Source organism: Phyllopteryx taeniolatus, chromosome 23 (assembly GCF_024500385.1).
Source record: "Phyllopteryx taeniolatus isolate TA_2022b chromosome 23, UOR_Ptae_1.2, whole genome shotgun sequence".
In the NCBI taxonomy this organism is placed as follows: Eukaryota; Metazoa; Chordata; class Actinopteri; order Syngnathiformes; family Syngnathidae; genus Phyllopteryx; species Phyllopteryx taeniolatus.
The window spans coordinates 1,618,793-1,642,178 of NC_084524.1; the positions used below are offsets into that span (position 1 = coordinate 1,618,793).

Genomic DNA, 23,386 nt, shown 5'->3' on the forward strand with positions numbered 1-23,386 from the left:
TCAGTGCTTGTGTGTCTACTTAAAATGTTATTGAAACCTGAAAATGAAGGTTTACGATGGTGTTGGTTGTTTTGAAATGCCATTAAAGCATCACAGGAAGGATGACAATCCCACCCCCCACCCAAAAAAAGGAGAAACAATAATAAAGGTAGGGTAGGAAGCGGTTTGACAATGTGCTCTCTATCATGTTGAGGCAGAGCCCAGAAAGCAGGCGTCGGGGCCTGGAAACCATTGCACGACACTGGGTGATAATTAGGAGATAATTGGTGGACACATTTAATGCGGATAATGTCTTAATTGCAGCCATAATGTTTCCCCCGACGTGAGAACAAAGGGCATCTTTCAGTGGCGACACGCAGCCCCTTTCGTGTATGTTTGTTGTCGCTCCTCTTCAAGCAGTAAATCTCACGCTGACCTCAACTGGCGCGCCACTGGAACTCATCTTTGGTAAATTACGCTTACGTCAATCCCAACGAGCCCAACGCCTCACAGTGTGCGTCACCTCTGTGTGGCGCTCAATTGGAATGTTTTTTTTTGAAGAACTAAATAAAATTAACAAGATAGTCTGCGTGCGTGGTCGCTTTAGAACACCTTGTTGTCGGCCGTGGGTGTGCGCAGATCACATTTTAAAGACATTGTACACATATTAAAACGCACAAAAAACTAAGCGTAAAATGTTTGTGAAGTGCCTGCGTGTTAGATATGTGCTCTAGACGCTGCTGCAGTCACGAGACACTGTGTGCGTCCGTGAGACGAACGCTTTTCCCGCCTCTACTTAAATGTTTACATTTTACTGTTAATTTCATTTTTACATTTTGAGACTACTTTGAATTTTTGAGAGGAGAGTAGCCCCGTTTCCGAGGCTACGAGCTCCAACCGCACCACTGCCGGGCACTAACGAGGGTCTTGAGCTAACTGTAGATGTGGCAGGGATGTAGGTTGTAGCTGACCTACTAATCCTGTTAGCATTAGCCCCAATATGCTAGCTAATCGCTGCGAGCCTGTCCAGATGCATGACAGATTCACTTCTTTAGCTAGTCCCATTCATACTCAGTCTACTGGCTCCCGCACGTTAGTCATCGGTGACTCCATCTCTCATAACAGGGTTAAAAACCCAGCCACTGTAATGTGTATTCCTGGGACCAGAGCACCCGACATTGAAGCTAGCCTTAGGGAGTGATTCACAGGAGGCCTAAACACCAGGGCGGAACTAACAACACTAGCCACTGGGATATAGTGATACCCGTCAGCTCCAATGATATGCTGTAAGGATGAGGGAATCAGGGATAACAAAGAGTAACACAGCCAAGACTTCCCGTCCAATCTTGCCAGAAAGATGTGTCGGCATCGAGTAAATGTCTCTGGCCACTTGCTTGCAAGAGGCAATGATCAGATTATTCTCACTTAACCGGTGGCTGGCTAGCGTCTGTAATGAATAGGAACAGCAGTTTCTAGATACTTGGCCTTCATTCTGGTGGACTCCCGGGTTGATGAGGGCAGACGGCTTTCACCTAAACGGGGAAGGCGCCATCACTCTTTCTAGAAACATACAGTAGATTACTGTTTGAGCTTTCCATGACAGTTCACGCTGGAGCAAGCCGGGATACAGGTGATTAGCGAGCCTGTTAGAATGGGTGTGGAGTCTGTGACGTTAAGGCTAACTACTAGCGCTATGCTGGACCCTAACAACACACAGGCCTATATGTAGAATAGAGTGACATACTACACATTCTGATACACTATCCACGAAAACGTTGCAACCTATTATGCTTTCCACTGAGGTAGTATTGTGTGATGAGTTTAAGCACTCTTCGTTCTATCGATGACAAGCAATCTTATAAATATTACTACTATGAATATCCTGTGGGCAAACAGCACCGATCAACCCACTTTAATGAAAATCGCTCCTATGAATATTAGATCACTTTCCTGAAAAGCTTTGCTAGTCAATGATCTTATCAGAGAACATAATCTTAATATGATTGGTCTTTGCGAGAGTTGGTTAAAACCAAATGAGTTTTTAACCACTTAATGAGGCGTCTCAACCAAGCTTTGTGAGTTCACGTTGCGCCTCCTATTAAGAAGGGCGTGGGCGTCGCCCTCATCTCCGAATCCGTTTTCAACCTTAGCACTAGCCCTAACATCAACTTTAAAACATTCGAGGTTCTTGTTATGCGATCTACAACACCATTGCCTTACTATCCTTCAGTTATCTTCCGCCCCCTTCCTGGCCCTTACTCTTGCTTTTTAGATGAATTCTCAGAATTTAAAGCTGACTTGATGACCCACGCACACAATATATTAATCATGGGTGACTTTAATATTCATATGAAGTCCCTGTCGGAACCTCTTTGTACAGCGTTTCAGACAACAATTGATACTTAACGGTAATACTTTAGATTTGGTTTTAACCCGGGACACTGCGATCTCAAATGTAATGGTACTCCCCTATACCACTGCTATGTCTAACCATTAATTCGTAAAATTGGAAGTTTTGGCCCATTTCCATCGTTATGACCACAGCCAAAGCTATAGCAGCCGTAGTATAAGTTCTTCAACTACAACTGCACTTGCTGAGCTATTACCCCAGCAATTGCCTCATTTCCTTCTTACGTGGGTCCCATTGATAATCTCACAAACGATTTTAATGTGGCTCTGTGTAGCGCTCTTGACACCGTAGCACCATTTAGACTTAAAACGTGTCCTGAGAAATTTACTCCTTGGTTCACAGATGAAACCAGAGAACTAAAACATGCTGGAAACTTCAGCGCAAATGGTGTGCGACTAAATTTGAGGTCTTCCGTCAGACAAGGGAGGATAGTTTACTGAACTACAAACAAGCTCTCATCTCAGCTAAAAAATATTTGTCTTAATAAAAATATCCCTAAATACTTATTTGATACAGTAGTGCTTGCAATGTGCTTGCTCGACCCTCTTCCTGGGAAACCCGTTAAAGAGCTGTTTTTAATCTTAGGACCTTCAATCTTAAATATTATAAATGTATCACTCTCCTCTGGCGCTGTACCTGCAGCTTTCAAGACAGCCATTATTTGACCCAGGCACAAAAGAACCAACCTCGACCCTGAGAGTCTTTGCAATTATAGGCCGGTGTAAAAGCTCCGCTTTATTTCAAAAGGTCTTGAAAAAAAATGTAATATAACAGCTTAATGATCACGTAGCCTCTAGCACTCTCTTTGAACTTCTTTAGTCCAGATTCAGAGCAGACCACTCCGTTGAAACGGCCCTTGCAAAAGTGACGAATGATCTTTTACTAGCTATGGATTGCGACACCTCATCTATGCTATTATTACTCGACCTTAGCGCTGCCTTTGATACCATTGATAACAATATACTACTAGATCGCCTCCAAACGCGTGTTGGTATCGGTAATCGGTCCTCTTTTGTTCAGCATTTACATGCTGCTGCTTGGGGATATCATATGCAAATATAAGATTAGCTTTCACTGTTATGCAGACGATACTCGGCTATTCATGCCATTAAAACTAACTAACGCATGTGATTGCTCAATTCTGAAGACATGTCTCGCTGAAATTAAACAGTGGAAGTCCTGTAACTTTTTGCTCCTTAACCCTGAGAAAACTGAGCTGTTGATTATTGTCCCTGCTAGACATAGCCACTTGTTTAAGGAACCCACTCAGAGTTTTGACAAAATCACCATTACCCAAAGTGAGTCAGCAAAAAATCTCGCCGTTATATTTGACTCAACTCTTTCCTTTCAAAAGCACATTAAGAATATTACCAAATCTGCGTTTTTTTTCCATCTTCGCAATATGGCCTTTGAACTTGGTGAATGCCTGGGAGTGGGGTGTGGCCGACAGCAGCTCCTGTGAAAGTGTGCTAATTGCGTTTTTCTGTTCTCCCAGCACTCAGTGAATGGGTAAAAAGTGCATCGGTGACTGTGTCTCTTCTTTCTCACATAAGAGGGCATTGCAGTACATAGTGGGGGAACACTGTTTTCAACACATGCTAACACAATCAATCAATCAATCCCATAAACAACAGAATGTTGACAACTGTTGTTTTTTTTAAACATGCTTTGCTGAAAATGTGTAAAACAGTGGTCAGTAGCTCACCCTCGCGCAGCCGCTGCCAACACAGCTCCCCCACCCCCCACCCGCACTGACATTTCCATGAACCGCCGCTTGATGTTCCTCAGATGACGAGGAGCGGGATGAAAGAGAAACTCCAAAAAGAAACAATCAAAATCTGCCGCGCAGATGTCTCGTGCGTGCACCGCGACTGAAGGAAAATCTGCCCCAAGCCCCTGCCACGCCCCCCAACCCCACCACCCCACCCCCAGTTTTCCCCAGGATGAGACGGAAGCCTGCCTCTCCAAAGCTCGCCATCAGGGACAGCGTGACATTGACAACGTGTGTGGAACTGGACTCATCGTAAGTGAAGGTGAAGCAAGAGAGGACGTCACAAGGCCAGACAAACAGCCTTTCATACTTGACAAAAGCAAACCACTGTGGTTACATCAGCTCAAACTCTTTCTTAAAGTTGCAATATATGAGAAAATGAGATGACTAAACAGTTTAATAGGCAGAAAATAATCTCCACACACTTACCGTAATTTCTTGTGTATAATGCGCAGCCATGTATAATACGCACCCCATGTGCCCTTCTATCCATGTATAATACATTTTTACAATGATTTTGCTTCTACCCATATGATCAAACATTATTATCTGTATTTTGTTAGTTTTTTCAAAGTATTATTCTAAAATTAAGCACTTCATTTGAACATTTGAAATATCCATCCATCCATCCATCCATTTTCTGAACCGCTTCTCCTCACTAGGGTCGCGGGCATGCTGGAGCCTATCCCAGCTGTCATCGGGCAGGAGGCGGGGTACACCCTGAACTGGTTGCCAGCCAATCGCAGGGCACATACAAACAACAACCATTCGCACTCACAGTCACACCTACGGGCAATTTAGAGTCTCCGATTAATGCATGTTTTTGGGATGTGGGAGGAAACCGGAGTGCCCGGAGAAAACCCACGCAGGCACGGGGAGAACATGCAAACTCCACACAGGCGGGGCCGGGGATTGAACCCGGGTCCTCAGAACTGTGAGGCTGACGCTCTAACCAGTCGGCCACCGTGCTATGTATAGTGCGCACCTTTCATTTTTGACATTTTTTTGGGGGGGCAAATGCCCATTATACACGACAAATTACAGTACCTTTGTGGCTGACCAGTTCCGTCTGCACTGAAGCATTACAGCAATCCATTTATAACAAAGCAGGTCTATTCAAATGTATATACCCAAACTTTATTCACTCGTTATTGTCTGAAAAAAAAATCACAACTTTAAATTTTGAGGTGACATTGCCGCACAGTTCCCGCGGAGTGAGGAAAGAGGTGGCGTTGTACAACACAGAGTTAAGAGATTTGTTCTCAAGATATTTCAACACTTTAAATTGGTTGATAATGTACTATAATATCAGACGACATGGGGACAGACCAATAGCATAAATTTGTGAAAAAATAAGAAATTGACCACATTCGGACAGAAAAGATTTGCGCCCGATAGCGATGATATGTTATAAATCTGGATTGTGTCAGCCACGATAATTGAATGATATCTCTTGCTCTACTGTCCTTTTTCCAAGGACCTCCTCATAATCCGAACACTAGTTATACATAGCACTTTTTTAAATGCTATGACATAAGTTATTACAAATTATTTTGCAAAAGCCCTACAGCTCTCGGACCACTGACCACACAGACCATTACCGTCAAACGACTCATTGGATGACAGGAAGGTGAGAGAATGCACACATTTTTTCCCATCGAAGAAACACTGAACACAAACGAAAAAATACTACTTACGTGTGTCACAGCCTGGGACTTGAGCCAAGTAGACCATGCTGGCAGAAATTACTCACTTCCCGCATGTCGCCACCTGTAGGCAAGTGAGAGAAAACAAAAGGTCACTGACACACACGGGTAACAAGCAACCAACAAAAAGGCGATTTTCATCTCCAGCTTTCCTAAACTTGTGCCTCTTGCGCCGTCTTGTTTGTTTCATTGTTGCTCGGGTAAGCGTAACACAACAAAACAGATGTGCGGCACTGGTAAGCAACGAAGCAAACTCGACAATGTTGGACGCCATACGGTTGTGTTGTAAGTGTTGTGCAAGGACACGTCGGCGGCCACTTTGAGGTTGCGTTTGAGCTTCTTGATCAGGGGCGGTGGAACGACTTTGAAAGTGGGTGGGGGGGGCGGAGTACTTTTGGGGCACTTTTTGATGCTCCGAAGGGACTTTTGCCGGCTCGGAGGGCAATTTTTACCGCACATATAGAGTAATAAGGGTGGGGGGAAGGCACGTAACCCGCCCCAACCGAACCCGTTTCGCCGCCTCTGTTACTGATGTTAGTTGTATATTTGTTCTATGTCTTTTTCCAGAATGTTCTATCATATTGGTGCCCATATTGCTTTTATTGTACAATTGTACCTGACCTTGAGTTGAATATGTGGGAACTCGCAAATCAAGGCACGACTGTATCTGTCTGACACGGAGCAATAAACAGAGGACAACGTGATGTTTTACTTTCGCAAACAGAAGCCAGGAGTACGTCCTGGCACAGGAAGAGGGGCGTTTATGAACCTTTGGACCTTTCCCTGACCCTCCCCCCAGCAGTCCCTTAAACACATTCTGCTCTCCGCCGCCATAAACACTTAACATACATTTTCCCAGCTAAGCAACGAGCCGCAGAAATTCATATGAAGTTCACGAGCATGCCCCCTCGCCAACCTTCCATACCGGAGCTTTCCTTGCACACCCCCTTCCCATTTTAGCCCCCCTTTCATGGTCCCGCTCAGTCTGTCATCGACCCGTACGTGCGCCTCGCCTCGAATACTCCCACCCGCCTTTTTCCTGCTCTCCGGGTACATCGTTCCAGCTGGCGGGCGCCTCTGCACCGGCGAGCCAGCGGCCATTCGCGATTTGTAAAGCAGAGATGGCGGCAGGCCCTGACACGGGATGATTTCATAGTCTAGAGAGAGGAGGGGTGTTGGGGGGGCTATACGGCAGATATATTGGGAAGGCAACGCAGGGCCAAGAAAGTGAAGCGCCAGCGGTGTCACAAGTTGATTAAAAGAGCAAGCAAGTATGCCCCCTCGTGACACAAGTGAGTGCACCCGTGAGTGCTATTACCGTTTGCCGTTCACACTGCACAACACGAATGCTGACAAAAGATGTCTCCAACATTTTGGTGGTCGGTACGCGAACGGAGGACCAGAAAGGAAAAGGCTAAGGCTACTGAGCGTGAAAGGGTGGCAGATATTTGTCTGGCTGCGTGAGGAGGCGACGACAGCGCTGGAAAAGAAAAATCATACTTTTATAGATGGTGGACAACCATACAAGTTTAAAATCTTGATGTATATAGAACAATAAAACTAAACGACGCGACAACATCATGGTTAAGAGGAGCTTTTCTTTTTTACTTCAACGCGGGCAGTGGCGGGCCGTGCGTTTGATATGCGGGCCTTCAGTGTTGACTTAATGCACCTCTTAATACCAGCACTAACAAACCGCAATTATAGACACCATCAATATTCTGTAAATACGCAATATAACAGAATACAACTGTGCCACGTACACATATGGACCAGTATGATGCTGAGGTCAAAGTTGGCTTGAACCAGTTTTGCTTTGACTGACCAAGGATAAAAAAATACGGAGGTCATCGAGGGCCAGCGCGCTGACTCCGAGGGGCTCAATTTGAAATCCAATTGGCAGAGGACGGTGTATAGTATACAAATAAAGGTAGATTATTTTTCAATGAAAAAACTACTTGAATACTGAATAACTGCAGATTAATTTTGACTTATTATTATTATTATTATTATTATTTTTTTTTTTTTTTTTAAATCAGAGCATGAATATCAAATAGGCAAAAATATAAAATAGGAATGTGCAAATTCATGGTGACAAACAATCCCACTTTAACAAAAACAAAAAGTTACCGTAATTTCTCGTGTATAATGCGCAGCCATGTATAATACGCACCCCCAAAGTTGACCTCAAAATCCTGGAAAACCCTTCTACCCATGTATAATGCATTTTTACAATGCATGATTTTGCTTCTACCCATATGATCAAAAGATGAAGTATTATCTGTATTTTGTTAGTTTTTTCAAATAATTATTCTGAAGTTAAGCACTTTATTTGAACACATAATACTTTCTTTTTATTTACTTGCTCTTATTTTGAAATTCACAGCCCCACTTTTATTTTGTAAATGAGAGAACACACAGTTGTGCTCATATGTTTGATTACCCAGTCAGAATTTGTAAGATGTGTACAATTATTTCAAGAAAACATGAAGGATCAGGTGAAACACTAACTTTATTTTAATGGGATTCAAATTAAACTGTCAAGCATTTCAGAAAAGCATTATCATTAAACAAAACATAACAATACAGAAATTAATGATGGTTGTAGTTCAGTCATCAGTCGTATTTAAAAAAAGTATGTATATATATTTCACAAATTATGCCTGGGTATGTAAACTTATGAGCACAATTGTACATATATACCACTGTCATATTGGAAAGGGTTAGAAAAGGTTATGTAACACAGTGGTAAACATGACCCTGTCCCAGCTTTTTTGGAACGTGTTGCAGCCATAAAATTCCAAGTTAATGATTATTTGCTAAAAACAAAGTTGATCAGTTTGAACATTAAATTGAACATGATTTGCAAATCATTGTATTCTGTTTTTATTCATGTTTAACACAACGTCCCAACTTCATTGGAATGGAGTTTGGAATTGCTAAAATCTGATTGGACTAAAGAAATCTAACATCTACATACACGTGCTTGAAGCACTGCAGGCAAGAGAAATAAAATGAATAGATATAGACTGGGAATAAACTAATACAATTTAAAGGCAAAAATATTAGACTTAAAGGTTGTAAATGTAGGCCAGTGCTTCTGATAATGTTTATTTTTTCAGAAAAGGCCATCTTCCTCAAAGCCAGACGGATGAGGCGATAAAGACCAGCGGACCTGCCGCAGTCCCGTGTGGGAACAGAGCCGTAAAACAAGGACTTGGACACGCTACTGACAGCACACACTGCTGTTAAAACGTACATCACAGGTGTGTATGTGTTCAAGGAAAGTTGGAAATGAGATTAAGAGGAGAAAGTGTTGCCTTGTGTGCATGTACATGTGTGTTTGTGTGTGCTGTAAAACCCTATACAAGGTGCCAACGGCTCTGACCTTTCACCTCTTTTGAATGTTGCTGTATGTTGGAATGTGTATTAGCAGGATTTGGTGTTCCGGTGCCCCTGAGGGTGTGTGTGCGTGTGTGTGTGTGTGTGTGTGTGAGACCTCAGACATGTGTTGGTGTTAACTGGCACCACAAAGCCTGGAGGGGATCATTAGTGGGCTCTGCACGCCGTCTTTACTGTACATGGCGGGAGGCGGTTTGCACACCAACACACTTTGTGCACTTTTTGAGTGTGCGTGTGTCTCCGTATCAAAACGTCCTGACCGTGGCGACGCCAACATGGCGGCCTGAGGCACCCCCTGCGAGCAGCCCCTTAAAGGTCCGGGAAGGACCATAAACATGCATCAACGTCAACAGGGGTGTTTGTTTGGAATACCTGCAGCGCGCATGTTTAGTTTGCCGTGTAGTACTGTGAAAAATAAACGATCATTGCTTGGTAGTGGTAAAGAAGCCGAAGAGGAAGGTGACAAGGGACACGCTGATTGAAGGAAGGCTGAGCTTCTTTTTTGGGGGGGAGGGGGGGGGGGCATGCAAACAGACTCACCAACTTCTTGGGGAAGTTTTAAGTGGTCCCTTTTGTCTGCCGTCTTGGTTCTCTTCCCTCCTTTTCTGCCCGTCCTTTCTTCTGGCCTTTTAACAGTAACCAGAGAGGCCAAGAACAACGCTGGGACACAGCGGGAGACGGGTGGGTGACTGGGGGACACCGAGGGGGAGGCAGGGGAGACAGCGAGGCGCTTAAAGGGGGTCGGAGATAAGAACTGTCTCCACGCTGTAAGAGAATCCTGTCTTCCTTTTCCTCTTCTGTTTTCAGATAAGAGAAAGAGCAGGTTTATCTGTGTGTGTGAGAATGCCGCACAGCTTTCTCAGACCCTTGATGCCGATCATCTGTTTTCCACCATTCAACCATTCATCCATTCACAACTCTGTGTGTGTGTGTGTGTGTGTGCTACACTGATCGGGGTTGAGGAAAAGGCCGGCCCGTCTGATGCAACACACTGTGGAAACTAAGCAACTGCTGTGGACGTTTTTCTTCCAATCGGTCGACTTGTCACAATAAGTTACTGGCATATATATATATATATATATATATATATATATATATATAATTTTTTTTTTTTTCTGAGCCGCTTATCCTCACAAGGGTTGCGGGAGTGATGGAGCCTATCCCAGCTAACTTCGGGTAGGAGTCAGGGTACACCCTGAACCGGTTGCCAGCCAATCGCAGGGCACATAAACAAATGACCATTCGCACTCACATTCACTACTAGGGGCAATTTAGAGTCTTCAATTAACCTACCACACATGTTTTTGGGATGCAGGACGAAACCGGAGCACCCAGAGAAAACCAACCCAGGCACAGGGAGAACATGCAAACTCCACACAGTCGGGGCCGGGATTTGAACCCCGGTCCTCAGAACTGTGAGGCAGATGCGGTAACCAGTCGACCACCGTGACATACAGTGGGTACGCAAAGTTTTCAGACCCCCTTAAATTTTTCACTCTTTGTTGCAATTGCACTGCTCATCACCTGTCCAATACAATCCCAACAGTGAAGCACGGTGGTGGCAGAATCATGCTGTGGGGGTGATTTTCAGCTGCAGGGACAGGAAGACCGGTTGCAATCGAAGGAAAGATGAATGCGGCCAAGTACAGGGATATCTTGGACAAAAACCTTTTCCAGAGTGCTCAGAACCTCAGACTGGGCCGAAGGTTCACCTTCAAAAAAGACAATGACCCTAAGCACACAGCTAAAATACCGAATCTACTGTTCTTGAATAGCCCAGCCAGAGCCCTGACTTAAACCCAATGGAGCATCTCTGGAAAGACCTGAAAATGGCTGCCCACCAACGTTCACCATCCAACCTGTCAGAACTGGAGAGGATCTGCAAGGAGGAATGGCAGATGATCCCCAAATCCAGGTGTGAAAAACTCATTCCCCAAAAGACTCATGGCTGGATTAGCTCAAAAGGGTGCTTCTACCAAATACTGAGCAAAGGGTCTGAATACTTATATGGCTGTGTGATATTTCAGTTTTTCTTTTGAATAAATCTGCAAAAATTTAAAGAATTCAATTTTTTTCTGTCATATGGGGTACTGTGCGTACATTAATGTAAAAAAAAAATTAAATGATTTTAGGAAATGGCTGCAATATAACAAAGAGTGAAAAATTTAAAGGGATCTGAATACTTTCCCACTATATATATATATATATATATATATATATATATATACATATACATAAAAGCGGCAAAGTAAAGCAAACTGCCAAACTTGAATAGTACACGCGGAAAGTTGCTTTTAATGATTGCTGGCAGCTGAAAAATTCAGCGGTAAGATGGGGAACTCCAACCCAGTCATTTCCACTAGTTTCTATGACTATTAGCGCAGTTGCAAAAGTAGCGAACGTGTCAATGGAAGTGCTCCGTAGAAGAGCCGCTACGCTTCATTTGATGGCTCGAAGCCTCCCAATCAGCCGCGCGACGCCTCTCATTAGTCCGTCTGCAACCCTCGGCCATTTCCTCCGACGGGCCTCGTGAAAACAAGGCGAGCGTGCGTTTGCGGGCGTGTGTTTGGCGCACTGTCAGTCACGCCCCTTCTGATCGATGGCCGAGCGTCCCCGTGCAAACATTCCCTGTTGGTTTAGAGGTGCGCACGGCACCTGCTCCGCACGGTGATTAAACGGCCGCCTCCGCAACATTTACAGGCGTGAGCAAGAAAAACAGAAGTGAGGATTCGGCACGACTTAATGATTTCACCATGTTGAGTCCACACTCGTAGAACGCTCCTTTCTCATGGCAGACATGAAACCAGAGCGCTTCCTATCGTCCAGTCGGTCTCCTCGTCTCTATTGACGCCGCTCAGTGCTATCGGTGGCGTGTAATGCCCGTCATTACCTCCCGACTCTTTGTATCGCTTATCAGGCCGGAGCGGACACAACACTTTGCTTGAGTTTCCATTCTGTGCGTTAACCCCACCGACATTAAGTGGAACGGAACCCTCCGGCATGAGAAGGCAAAGCTTCTCGCTCGTCAGTGTACAACCACAAGCCGACATGTTGCGTCATGTCCTGGGGGGAAGACAGATGGCGCGCATGAAACCATCAAAGCTCCAATTGAACGGAACCGAGCGTTTTTGTTTACTAGATGTCGCCTGGAATATTTTGTGCTTTGGCTGATTTATAAAGATGCCGCACAGACCGAGTTGCCCATAATTACGGCGGCCGAGTGGAGGTTTTGGTGGGTTTCTCAGAGAGGGGGCAGACAACCCATTTTTGGGGGCGGTCAACCATGTGAGAGTTTGAAACGGTTTTTGTTTTGTTTTTTTCCCGCCCGACAGATCCTTGCAATCCTTTTCCAAACCATTTGCTGATGTTCCCCCATGAATCCATCTTCCCAGTTGCCATGGAAACACAACGCAGCAGCGCATCTTTGAAGCGCGTGCCATCCAATAACAAGCCCACGTTCACACAGTGCGCCGCTAGCAGGTCTGTCGGACGCGTGATTGATACCGGCGGCCGCTGCGACCCTCTACGGGTTGCCGTGGCAACTGCCGTCAACAAACAGGCCGCTGATTGGGGAAGTTGTCAAAACAAACGGAATGCCGCCATTAAACACTCCTTCCTCAGCTCCCAAAATGTCTGCTTGCTGGCGTAAAATAAAGCACGCTGGGAACTACTGAGAGTCATCTCGAGGGGCTTGGCTCCAAAGACGCCTGATGAGTTTTGAATGGCCTCTTGTTCTAGGATAAATCTGCGGTCGTGGCAACCGGGTCTCGGCAAGGAGGAGGAGGATGGTGGCTTGACCAGGAAGCAACAACAAATTTGCCGAGACAGTTCACTAAAAAGTCAACTAAAAATCCCTTGATAACGATTAGGGAGTCGGGAATGAGTGAATGATTCCGAACACAGTCTCATACATACTCCATACATACTAGATAAATACATACTCGCGGTTTGGCACCTGGTGGTTGGTGGTTCGTCACCGCTTATTCAGTAATTGTGGTGGTTTAATTTTTTTTCATGTTTTAATTCTAACGGCCGTCAATTATATGCACTTTTCGCCCTTCTCTGTCCAACTTCAGATTGTTCAAAAGGATGCAAGAGGACGATGATGATAATCAGCAACCTGAAGTCGGTCGTGGCAAACCGGGAGTTGGCGAAGAAGAGGCGGAGGAGGAAGATGAAGCAACGATGAATCTGCCTAGATAGTTCACTACAAAGTCTGATAATGTATAGTGATCATGGAGTCAGTCCAGTGCAGCACTCAGACAGACTTTGCACCAACGCCTGTTCTAGAAGTTTGGAGTTTTCATCAGTGGTGGTAGCGGGCTGCCCTCCGCTACATGGTTGGTCAAGCACAGATCCTGCTTGGACAAATTTGCCATTCATCGCGTAAATCATACTATGCGTTTCAACAGTGCGACGGCCGTAGAGCTTCTCAAACTGACGCCAAACTGCAAATCTTCTCGCCAGGCAGCAATTTTGCAACGCTGTTCCAATTTCAATTGGTGAGCCATGGGAAAGGGGATGATATGCTTACAAAAATGTCAAAGCCTAAACCGTCAAATGGTATGTCCATCCGTATTTTGAGACATCATCGCGCCACAACATAAACAGTGCAGTGCACCATTGGATATATTGTTTTTCTCGTGAGCATCTTCTCTTTTTTTCCCTACTTTTCAACACGCATTGAGGACACTACATAGGGGATAAAATATCCTGACGACACATTTGAACAGCCATAGAAAATGGAGAACTCCCTATAGTCCCAACAAAGCCTTGTACGCTGCGCTGACTCATTTTTTGTGGGCAAGCAGGGCTCAGGTCCCAGTCTTACATTTGACACACGTCGAAGATGGACCGTGTAATTACACCTCCACTCCAACAACGCTTCTATATATATATAAATGCAGCGGCAAGGTCGCCATGGCAACCGTCCAGATCACGACCCCCGGTAGGGGTTGCTTCTCGAGCCTCGCGGACCGGAAGTGGCAGCAGTTGACAGTTGGACGTCACCCGAGTAAAACTTTTAGAAATTAGTGCTCGAACATATAAGCGAGGACATGTTACAAAGTAGCTGACGGCTGCTGGATTCACATGCACACGTAGGTGTGTGTGTGTGTGTGTGTGTGTGTGTGTGTGAGACATCTCAATCAAGTGAATGGAAAGAAAAGTGCTGACCTGACATGGGGTGAAAGTGTAGCGTGGCACGTCCTCACCACGTGGGAAAGAGTCGAAGGCACATGTGGATCCTGTTGGGAGACGGGGGGGAAGTAAACACTTTTGCCAAACACTTTTGTTTTATGCTCGTCTGTCTGATGTTGATTTTCGCTGCGACCAAGATGGAGGAAATGAAAGAGAGGACCAAGCGGGAGGAGACGGACAAAGAGGACACGTTTGAGGTTGTGAAAAGGTCACATGACATCAGTGAGGTATGAAACGAGGTCAAAGAATCAAGTTGAGCCCTCCTTTATGAAACCTTTTTGAATGCAGCTATTGAATGTCCCCCCACCCCTCCCCGAGGCTAAAACAAATCATTAGCATTCCGCGTAAGACTCTGAGAAGCCCGTTCGGGAGGAAATGAGGACTTTCGTCTTTCATATTTGACATTTTCCAACCTGCTGTTGAAGCTTGGAGTGATGAAGTGATATGGATTGAGAACTCCTCATCTTAATCCAGGTGGGAAGACGAGGAGGCGGCCTGTCCAAAACCATTTCTGTTTTTCTGAGGACGAACATGTTTGCTCTCACTACTTTCATCTCAGAGTTCTTTTCTCATTTCCTCGCACATTCCTCGCTCTCCTCTTCCTTTGTGCGCGTCCAAGGCCGCAGGGCCAAGGAGCTCCTTCCTGCGCTGCAATGGACAACAAATGGACTCAATCATCAAGCGTGACCCTCACATGTTGGAATCAAACGTGAGCGTTGGATGTCGCCAGATACTTGTGCGCACAAGGTCACTAAGACCGCTGCCTGCAACAAACACTGGCTGGATCGGCACCAAATTGTACACCTTACTTCCATGCAGAAGTTTGGCGTTAGCATGCAGAAGTTTGGCGTTATACACTGAGAAACGGAGGAAAGTGGGGGAAAGGTTTACAAACAGACAAACAAACGGCAATAAAACTCAACATTGTGAGAGAAAGGAACTCACACGCACAGAATGTTTGTGGTGAGTAGAGAAGAATTAGACTTCTTCTGTCATGACTTTGTGTGTGTGTGTGTGTGTTTGCGCGCGCGGACGAAAAAACACCAGCAGCATGCGACCATGAATGATGACCACATTAATCACAAACATATTTCCACATGTGCACAGAAGACACAATAGGCCGCGCCTCTCGTTTTTTTTAACAAAAGCTAACCCTCCGCAGGAGGAAAAGCAAAGATGGGAAAATAGCAGGCATGACATGATGTCATCATGTTTGGTGTTGATTCCCTAGCCGTACCTTGACTTGTGAGTTAACTCCTCAATTCAGTCAATTTTCCCCATTGAAATGCCATTAATTCATTCACTGCCACGGACGTTTATATTCGTCAACTGGAATCCAACCATTTCTGGTGAAAAAATAGAGTATACTCTTTCTTTTGGAGGATTTGGTTCTTGTAGTGTCACAGAACACAATATTCGACGGGTCTTGAAAGATCAGTCAAAATGCTCTAAAACGGCTGGTAAAAGGTGGCAACTCTGCTTTGAAAACAGTTTTGCAGTGAATGAGTTAACCTGTTAAAAAAGATGTGTTAATAAAGAAAAATAGCACTATTTTATAAAAAGCATTATTGCTTTTGGGCTGAGCACAAAAACAGCGAATAGGTGAGAGATGGAATAAATCCACTAATAAGCTAATTTGCAAATGCCAAACAGTGAATACGCGGAGGTTCACTGTACTGTATTGTGGCGAAAAACTGTATGCCGTTTATCAGGCACCATTTTGCATCTTTTGCAGGTGCTGGCGTCAACGTCGCCCCCTAACACGCAATCCGGCCAGTGTCGCAAAGTCAAGTGACCTCATTCCCCACGCTACACACAAAAGACTCGCCGCCGAGAAACCTCATCGCTGGGTTTCGACCTCGGACGAGCGGGCTCGGCGCGCCAAAAAGTGTCCCCGCCCTCGGCCCTTCTGTCTGCAGCGTCAATCTATCACACGTTGACAGCACTTAGTTGCCATGGCGGCCGGGACTTTTGGAGTCATAAAAAGATGATGTCATATTTGGACTTGAGGTGCAAAACAAATAGATTTCAATCCAGCGATGCGTCATGAATGTAACCCCCTTTTATACAACGCCTTTTGATTTATTACGCCAATAAAAAAATATTGATTAGTTGAGCATTAGTGAGTGACTAAATCCCTCTCTCAGTACCTTTGACCCGTGCCAGAGCAGTAAAGTAACACCTTATTATCACAAGTTGGGCGCGCCGCAACACCCACCCCCCCCGCCTTTTATCATCGGGTTTCTAGCCCACAGAGCTGCTGAGTTCCAAGCCAGCGGGACGCCTGCGTGAGCGTTTCACATCAGTCCGAGAAGACTAACAAATCACCTTGAATAAGGGTGTTAAACTGCACATCACAAAAAAAAAAAAAAAACGCTTCCTGCGCCATCCTGTTCTCCGTCACCATTGTACAGTACAATGTGGCGTCTGTGCGAGGGTGCAGGTACAGTAACGCCGCCACCATATGGCTCCCATTCCCCACAGGAAGAAAGGCTATATTGTTGGCGGCCTGTAAAAAATTAACTGGGCCCGCTCTTTAAACTGGAACAAAAGCACCGCCCCCGTCCACGTGACATGGTCTGAAGGAGTCGTTTCACCTGGACCAAAGAAGAAGCCGAAGGTTGTCTACAGTGAACTTTCGCCATTCGTGGGGTTCGGGAACAACAGCAAAAATGGCGAAGAGCGAAAACTGTTTATAATTGCCTGTATGAATATGTTGCATTGCCAACACGTTTAAAGTAGGCCCCGATTTAATCAGACGATATAAGCTCTTTTTAATGACAAAAACTGGCCAATTGTTGCCTTTTTTTTTTTTTAAACCACATTAGAATCATAAGGCAAAGATAATGACAAACATTCCCCACCCAAACAAAAATGGCCAGTTTTTGTTGAGTTTTCTCTGTTGTAATGTTAAGCAAATACTAAAGGAGCATTAAGGTACCAAAAATAACAAATTTTATTCATTATATATTTCTTTAAATCAATCGGTCAATTAAGTGGTTATCGGAATTTTATTCTAACAAATATCGGAATCGGCCTAAAAAAAATCCATATCGGTTGAGCCCTAGATTAAACCCTAAATATACCCCAAAATACAGTGTACCCTCGTTTTTCGCGGTTAATGGGGATCAGAACCCCCCGCGAAAAGTGAAAAACCGCGAAGTAGGATTTGCCGCCCCCCCCCATAGGAATTTTTGTGGATGTGTATGTGGGTACCAGAATGATTAAAATATGTAAACAGTATTTATATTTTACATATTTGAGACAAAGATTACAACAGTATATGTATTTACTTAAATCTTGAATTCTAAAACCTTATACAGTAATTAACATTCATCAACATTGCCTCCTGAGAGAGGCGAAGAGGCTTGTGTTGGGGGCGGAGCTTTGACCTGATCATATTCGTGTCCAAACTCACTGTCTTTTCCCTGCAATCCACAATGCCGCTTCCATTTTCACAATTCTCGTATTACGCGGCGTTAGCACACCTTTCACTTCCTTATTGAAGCAGTTTTGCGGATGTTTGCTTCCTCTTTCTTTATGTACCGGAGTGTAGATTCATTCACGTCATAATGGCGTGCTACAAATGCATAACTTCTGCCCTCTTTGATCAAATCTAAAAGTTTCACTTTTTTGCTGATGGTCATCATCATCTTCTTCCTCTTGGGCACCCCGGAGGAAGCTTTCGCAGGGGCACAGCGCTTCGGCGGCATTGAAAGGGCTTGCTTAACTAATCAGAAAAATGATCGCTTAAACAAAAAAAGTTATTGCGAACACAACAGTGTGGACGAAACTGGCGAGGCACAACAAGGGAAGATGCCTTACATTTTTTTTAAAGATGTACCGAAAGGCATGTATGTTTCCTCTTCGCAACCCTAAAAAATGCCAGACTACTTTCCTATTAGCATTTCACTACATTTTTGACTCAGTTATACAAAAATGCTCAACTATTTATAATCCATATACAATGATCCCTTCTTAAAATAGCTGTCCTACATGCTTGAAACACACTGAAACATATTAAAGAGGGGTTTGCAATGTTTTTGTTTTTCCACTGCGTCTGAGGAAGATTACCCTATCACAGAAGGCGTGACTGACGAGGTGTCAATCATTTGCCATGCACTTGCAGGCTCACCCCCGCAGCCTCGCGCTGACCTCTTAGCGTTGCTTTCAGGAGCTTTGCTGGAACTATTTTGGGGGGAAAAAGGCCCATCCCTCGTTTCGTTACACTAGATAATAGAAGTAGAGCAAAAAGACCTCAGGCAGCTCAATGGGTTCAGAAGTAACGCAACATTTCTGCTCAACAGGTACATTGATCACCTCTTTTTTTATTTTTGGTTGTACATTCCCAAAAAACGTAATTTTAATAAGCTGATAGGTGAGAATAGGTGTGTTTTCTAACAAATACATTTGTGTTCTTCTGAAAAATTTACGATCATGGAATCCGATTGTCAGAAACATTCTAGTAACAACTTTAGTAAACATGTAAAAGTGATGTCTCTTTATTCTAATTTAACACAGAAAACAATCAGCCCATTTAACCTGCCTCCTCTAATTGCCCATGGACTCTGATTGGCTGCTGGACTGATGCCAAGGACCAGTGAGAGGCCCGTGTGCCACATCAAAGATATGCGTGTGTGTGTGTATGAGTACGTGGGTGAATACTCCAAGGTGACCCCACACCCAACACACACACTACGTTTACTATTAAACCTTACATCAATTAAACGTGTGGTCGTGTGTGTAGGGGTCTTGACACTCACAGTGGGGGGCATCGAAGCCTCAATGGTCCTTGTAGTCTTCCAGCTGCTATGCCTACACGCATGCACACACACACACACACAGTAAAGTCAGTTATAAAAAATGCAGACGAGCAAATTAAAAGAAAAGTGCAGCGAACAGGAAATGGCATCATGGTGCTGGCGGCCTTCCCAACCCTTTGAGGCGCCATTATGGCTCCGAACATTCAGGCTGTGTTGGGAATCACTCCCTATCCACGACATAGGGGCCTATATAGCGAATTCACCATGTTGTAGCGCTGTTGGAATGTGTAGTGAGTGTAGCTTAGGCCCTATGTTGAGCACTAAATATATCCCACAATGCATCTTGAAAAGTGGTGATCAAGCAATCAATCCCTAGCTTGAATGTCATCCTGTGCGCGACCCCCCGCCCTTTTTGTTTTTAATAATTTTGGGAGTGGATACAATTTTGCCCTGTACGGCCGCACATAATGCACATGCCAGAAACCACTGTGACTGATGAACACTTGAAAAGCAGTAGGTATCCAATGATTCATTGCGCTGACACAGAGAAAAATCTCTTCTGGGGTAGGGGTGGCCTTTCACCACAAGCCAAATTAATGAGCTTAGGCGCGGAAATAACTTCAATACAAGTAGCGCAACACATCACAACACAGAAGGACTTAGTGCTAAGTTTGTATTAATTTTGTGCAATACACTTAGCTTAAAACAATGTCATGTGCATAGAATGTATTTGTTAGATATTACAGGTCTACCACCTAATGTTGATCTGCAACAGCAAGGACATAATTAACAATGTGCCTTAGTGTTTCAAAACCTTTTTGTCAATCGTAAAAATCCAGTCTTTTTTTTTTTTTTTAAATGATCTTTAAAAAGTCATTTGATTAGTTTCCGTTTAACATTAGCTAATTTTGCATTTGTATATATATTTGTAAGTTTACAATGGACAAAACTCACTTTTACTTTTGTATTTTAGCATCATAGCTAAAGTAATCACACGTTAACTGAATATCATGTTCCAAACCATGAATTACCTGAAGCTTAACGTCTTTTTTTGTTTTGTTTAAAAACATTTCTAGCAAAGCCGTGTCAAAGCTGCGTCACGACGACGCAATTAACGCTAGCATCTAGGGCTAAAATGGTTAGCACTTGTTAAAAAACACAAATAAAGCTGGCTTCATTGTACAGCTGGCTGACTTTTAAGTGCGAAATAATTGTTTTCATACCGTTAATTATGTCAGAATGTGTACTTACGTGTCGGAAGTTATGTTTTTTCTTTAAATATTTTTGCGTGACCGAAAGTGTCGCGCCATTTGTTTTCCCGCCGTGACGTTTCTTCTTCTGGACACATCATCGACGGCAATAAGCCGACTAAGGCAAACCTGCGCCCCCCTGCGTATGTTCTGAGCATAGCCGTTATGGGAGATCGAGGGAACGGAAAAATTCCCACCAGGAAAAATGTACAGCACACATGTACGTGACAAACAACGATGAGTGTCTTTAACTACTCACATTTACAGAGCAATCATCACAGCACGACACAAAGTTTACAACACGGGAAGATTGTGTGAACAAACAATGACCGACATACGCATAAGCATACAATAGTTTATATTATATATATATATATAAACACCCACATTTAATTTAACTCAAGTGAAATTACTGATGCTAATTTGGAATGCTAATCACAAAAAAAAAAACAGTAGTGTGTGTGTTTATCACAAGGTGTCAAAAGACTGCGTACTTCAGTAAGAAAATGTGTAAATAAAAAAAGATTGTGAAGAGTATGTACTGATTCAGCTCCTGTGCTTCCCACGTGTGTGTGAGAGAGAGCGAGAGAGAGAGGTCAGCGGTTCCAGCTCCCACAGCTATGGTGACTGTGCTGGCGTTTAATTGGCTGGAAAATTGTGAAAAGCAGGATGCTTTTAGTCACCTTGCCCCACGCAGGAAGTGGACCTGTGTGTCTGACATTCTGTTCATTTGTAGCAGCCCTCTTTTAAAAGTCCCTTCAGAATAAACCTGTCCTGGACTCTCACGCACATTCCATGACCGGCGTCAAAGGGGTAAAGGTCAGGACATGGGGAATTTCCAGGATCGTGCCATCTTTTGGGGGACAGAGCAGGATGGGCAGGATGGGCAGGATGGAGCCAGAGGCATCACTCTTGTGATCTTTATTTAGCGGGCCTTCTTGAAGTCTGGGCCCGCCGCGGTTCGGCCGATGACCCAGAGGAAGAGGTGAAGCGGGCCACCACCGGCGTGGCAGTCGGCCATGCTCTGACTTCACGCTGCAACAATCCCGTGATTAGCAATCTTGTTAAATTATACAGCTTTTTCCCAGCGAGCATTCCTGCCCGCCAGTTAACACGAGGACTAATCAGAGGAACATGGCATGTAAAATGCTGGACAACAGGAAACAAATAACACATGCGCATTGCACAAGTTGTGAACTGGGTGCTGAAATGTCACATTTGAAAGCAGCAGTTACCACATTACTAACAACCAGTGGTGGGAAGTAACCAAGTACAGGACAAATATCGTGTGAATGTAATTATGTCATCTGTACTTGACCATTTATTTTTCTGACCACATTTGCCCTTTACTCACTATTTGAACACAGATAACTGTACTGTTCGTCACTCGTTTTTTTTAGCACTTCTACTTTTACCAGAGCATTTTTACACAAGTATTTGTACTTTTGCTACCTTTGCTAACTACACGCATAATGATGTCTCACTGAAAACAACAAAACATCTGCTTGCCGTCTCATCGTGTTTGCGAGCTGATGTCATCATGCGTGATGCTGACGCCGCTACTTCTCATTTTTACGAGCCGCAAACATTTGATGTTGCCTGCCTCCACACGTGTTGAAGGTGAGAACGAAACAACGCATGATCGCCCGGAGCCATTTTCCACTACATCTGGTCGACCCTGACCCCTCAGTCATGGATTTTTTTATTTTTTTGAATGGGATTCAAATGAGAGAAGGAACACAGATAATGAGTTAATTTTCTGGAAGTTTAAGGTTCCTAAAACGCAACCCAGAGGGACACCAACACATTTTTTTTTTTTTTTTAACCAGTTTCCCCAAAATTGACATAACCACAGACATGACCATTTATCGCAGGGGTTACGTTCCAGAACCACCAACAACAAATCTAAATTCCTAATTTCGAGACCATATAAAAACTTTTTAGAGTTTGACAAACTCAAACGCCATCGTAGGGCTTAAAATTAAATTGTTCTATTCAAGAATGTGTGACATTACCAAGAGCCAATCGGAGTATAAGAGGAACAAAATCCGGCGAGACTGCTTAAATGTATTTTTATATACTTTTTACTGTCTGTCTATATCGACAGTGTCAAGCGGAAACCCCGTATGTCCAAATACGGATCGCTTTAATGCTTCAGTGCAGAGGGAACTAGTCAGCTACAAAGGTAAGTTTTTTTGATCTCTTAAAAAGTGCTTTTGGAGATGCGAAAATTCCGCCCGACTGTAATAATGTTTTCAACACTGTACACTTTAGAGTATTTATAGTAAAGCAAAAAGCTATAAAAAATATCGCTGAAAATATTCTGTGACAGAGATGTGGATATGTTCCACATAAAATTCAGCGGGCCGCGGACGGATAACCACGGGTCGACTTCAAGCCCCTTCATTCCCTGTGGGTATCTTTCACACCCGGGGGGCAAAAAAAACACCTTTGACGGACAGTGTAAAAGGAATTGAAAACACACGAGTTCATAGGTGGAAAGACAAGCGCGAGTAGGAAGAGAGGCGACATCGCTGAGGAGGAGGAGGAAGCGAGTGAAGGTCCACGAAAATGGGAGCTGGAGGAGTGAAGACAGATCTCCACTGCAGCCCACCCACACCGCCAACACACACACACATAAGCACACACACACACACACACTCTTGCGGTCAGCGGTTCACCCGCAGTTCGCGATGACCATAACAACGCCCCGAGGACGAGGGCGAAAGACGAGACAAGGACGAGGCGAGCGGCCGAGGATGAGGCCGGATGCGGTAGCGCCAGGCATGGAGAGGAAAGGCGAGGCGGGAAGCCTCATTTGGAGCGCTGGGAGCTCCGGACACAAATCACTCCCAAGAGTTTGTCGGGGAGTTCACAATCAGGTCAGGTCAGAACAGGAGCCGACG

At 44.4% G+C, this 23,386-nt stretch overlaps 1 long non-coding RNA gene across 1 annotated transcript; it reads left to right on the forward strand.

Annotated features, from left to right (window-relative positions):
- The first annotated feature begins 6,733 nt into the window (after positions 1 to 6,733).
- Positions 6,734 to 11,263, forward strand: LOC133472761 (uncharacterized). The gene is made up of 4 exons (XR_009786817.1): positions 6,734 to 7,158; positions 8,989 to 9,132; positions 10,584 to 10,728; positions 10,815 to 11,263. It is a non-coding gene; the product is annotated as an uncharacterized LOC133472761 (long non-coding RNA).
- The last annotated feature ends 12,123 nt before the right edge of the window (positions 11,264 to 23,386 follow it).